The sequence below is a fragment of the Mus pahari genome, chromosome 12 (assembly GCF_900095145.1).
Source record: "Mus pahari chromosome 12, PAHARI_EIJ_v1.1, whole genome shotgun sequence".
NCBI classification, from domain to species: domain Eukaryota; kingdom Metazoa; phylum Chordata; class Mammalia; order Rodentia; family Muridae; genus Mus; species Mus pahari.
This window is the reverse complement of record NC_034601.1, coordinates 51,398,523-51,402,055: the sequence shown is the minus strand read 5'-3', so window position 1 is coordinate 51,402,055 and position 3,533 is coordinate 51,398,523.

Sequence of the window (3,533 nt, the reverse complement as noted above, 5' to 3'; positions counted from 1 at the left end):
AGATCTGTTGTTATTGGTTTTCTTCCCTGGGAACACAGCACACTGGGGATTCAGTTGTACCACAAAACAGTCTTCTAAGCCCTCAGACATGTCAAGTGCAGACTGAGAACTGCTCCCCCTGGGTTTTCAGAGAGCCATAATTCCCTGTCTTAGCCCACTCAATCTTGGCACTCTTGGCTTGCTGGAGAAAAATCTCTGGAAGCTGAGGCCTTTGGTGTTCCGGGACACCATTAGTTCGGCCTTACAATATCTCTTCTGTACTCTTTTGCACAAGGAACCTGAAGCCCACAGGACAAAGGTGACCAATCCAGAGAAGTCTTTAAAACAGTCTCCATCTTCTACTTACCAAAATTAGATCATAGTTTTTACCCTTGACAAAGGTTCAATTCAACTCTAAAAGGAAAAAAATGAAATATTTTACTTTAACAGAAATATAAGGTAATTCTTCCAGAATGTATTTGTCTTGGGTGAAATTTTTTATTACATGCAAAAGGATATAACATTTACTGAGTGTCCTGCTACATGTCAAGCACTATTCTAAATGTTATGTGTATTAGTTCATGCAACTCCCAACAGAGCCACAATGAATCACTCTGGTAGATACCCCTATCATCTCTATTGTAACAGAAAAGAGGAATATTGTTCCAGAAACAGAAAATTGTACAAGTGTGTCTTGAACCCACATAGACTTATGATTCTTAGCTAGCATTAGGTCACATTGCCTTCCACATATTCCCCATAGCAGGTAGTGAGATGGGCATTTAAAAGGTTTGAATTAAGTGCAATTAACTACTTGTTGTCCATGCTAGAATCTGTAAACACCTACATTCTCTTTCTAGGATCCAAGGGTAGGAACCCAGGCTTGCTCTGAGGATACAAAGGTCCTCATCTTATACCGTCTCAGCTCTGCTGTACCAAACAGGCAACGAGACCAACTATTTATTAGTAATATGTTTTTGATGGATATATTTTGTGATACCATTCTTACTGCCAATACTGCTTTGAAAACTACAGCCCATTAAGCAGTATAACCAACTCCTATTGAACACTGTACCAAAAAGTAAAAAAAAAAAAAAAAAAATGTACCAGGCTCTTTCATCCACCAGGAAAATGATTAAATTTACCTCATCTCTGGAAATGATATTTGCTTGAAATTACATCTTTACAGAAGGGTAGCTTAAGATAGTGAAAAATCTAGAAAAGTATGAATTCAATTAAAGTTAAAACTTCTGATGATTGCGCTGAGTATTCTTGTTCCCTATTTCTGCACACTAAACCAACCCAACCAAACAACAACAACAATAACAACAACAACAACCCATTTTATTCCTACAAAAATACAGCCTCAAGAGATATGGATACTCTATCTATCAACTGCTTTGGTTTGAGGGACAATAGTGTTTCTTCATTGACTAAATAAAAACAGATAGTCACAAAATAGCAGAAAGCATCATGTTTTAAAACACTTTACTAGCTAAAGCTTAGGTGTCTGTCTGACAAAATAGTGAGGAAGGAAAAGACAGAGGCAGAAACAGAGAAGTTAAGATTGCCTGTGAAAACTAGCAAATTCTGTTTTTTTAGAGTGAAAGGGGACCCTGACACAGGTTTCTCAAATCTGGGCCCATCAACTGGTTTCTCAAGTCAAGACATTGGGATAGGAAAGAATGCAAAATATTTAGCCCAAACCATACAACTATTGAAAGACAAAGTTGAGACCAATTTTTCTTTTTTATTATTAGTGTCTGTGTGTAGTCATTTCCCAGCATCCTGTGTTGTCTGGTGGCAAGACTGCATTGTCCTAGCCTTTGATAATACTTCTAGAACTGGCCCTGTTTGAAGATACAAGTACATTGCCTGAGAAGCAGGACCCATGTGCTCTGGGCTCTCTATCCATGAGACTTTGATAATTTTATGAGAGTCAGTTTCCTTGTAATTGTGCCATTGAGGCTTGTGACAGCCTGTGAGGACACATGACAGTTTATTTTGTGCTCTCTTAGAATAAGAAGAGCCTTCTAAGACCCATGGTTCAATTAAAATCAGCCCACTAACCCTGAGCTTTGGGTTTGCTTTAGCTCTGAGGCACAGTTCTACAGATACTGTACCTAATACCAGTTCACACTCATGCATGTTTTCACTTAACAAACCCTGTCCCAGTCACATGCCTCTGACATCCCACATCCCGAAGGAAGAAGGCACAGCACCTGCTTCTCATAGGTTTCACTCAAGTTGGGAAAAATCAATAGACAAAAGCCTGTGGAGCATGAATATATCACTTTTATTATTTTAAATTAATAGTATAAACACATTTGCCTAGTATATTTTAATAGACAGTCCAGTTTCATAAAATAAAAATTATTAGTAAGAGATTGGGTGTCACCTATAATGCTTTTATATAATGTATTCTCAGCTTTGTTTTTTATAATTTTTATAATTTTTTTATAATTTTTTTATAATTCAGTAATAAAAAACAAAGCAAAACATTTTCTATATTCTCTTATAATTATTGTATAACTGGTTATATTGATTATTAAGAAATATCATTAATTTCTAATTTTATAAAATAACATTAATCATAGCTTGTTCTATAAATGTTTGAGTTATTCAATCAATTTCATATTGTAATTACTAATAATTATGAGACGTGCTTCTCCAAACTTTGTTAGTAGAGTACTTTATGGAATTTCATATCCTTCTCCATGAGTACTCTATATATTGCTTTCAGGACTCCTAAGCTATGGTGATTCTGGTTAACTCTTTTCTACAACAGTTCTCAAATCCTTTTGCTAAGTAGTTTGCATTTAAGTTTCTACCTTGCTTAGCACCAGTCTATAAGTGCTTAAGTAAGGCACTGGGTGTCAGAAACACCTCTGAAACATTAGCCATCAACTCATCCTGAGTCAAAATAGACATCCCAGAGTCTCTCTACATAAGTTTAACCCCAACCTGATTTGAGGTTGAAGAAGAGTCACATTGAGTGCAGTAAAAGAGCAATTAGACTTTTATTATTAATGATCTAAAATTACTCTTATTAAATATAATGTCTACCATTGATGGAGTATGCTAGATCTCACCCTCTGCATGAGATCCCTCATTTTATTTTCATTCTGTCTCTGATACTACCCTCATTTCATAGATGAGATACACTTAAAGCTCCAGGATATAAGTCATGTCACACAATTAAGAGAGTCAACAGATGAATTCAGGCTCTCTGAATCCAAGGTCAAGATCCTAACCTCTCAGAATAAATAGGTAAATTACATAAGTATGTATAGTTTAAATATGCTAAATACAAATATATATATAGCATATATATAGCATATATATAGCATATTTAAACTATACATACATATATGTATATTATATATATATATATATATATATATATATGTATATATAATTTGATAAAATAAATCAGGAGCTGACATTACCTGGGGAATAAGTGGTCAGTTTCAAATGGAGACATTCAAAAAACTACAACTGATCCTGAACAAGAGATAAATATTGAATCTCTACTAAGAAGAAAAACATCAAGA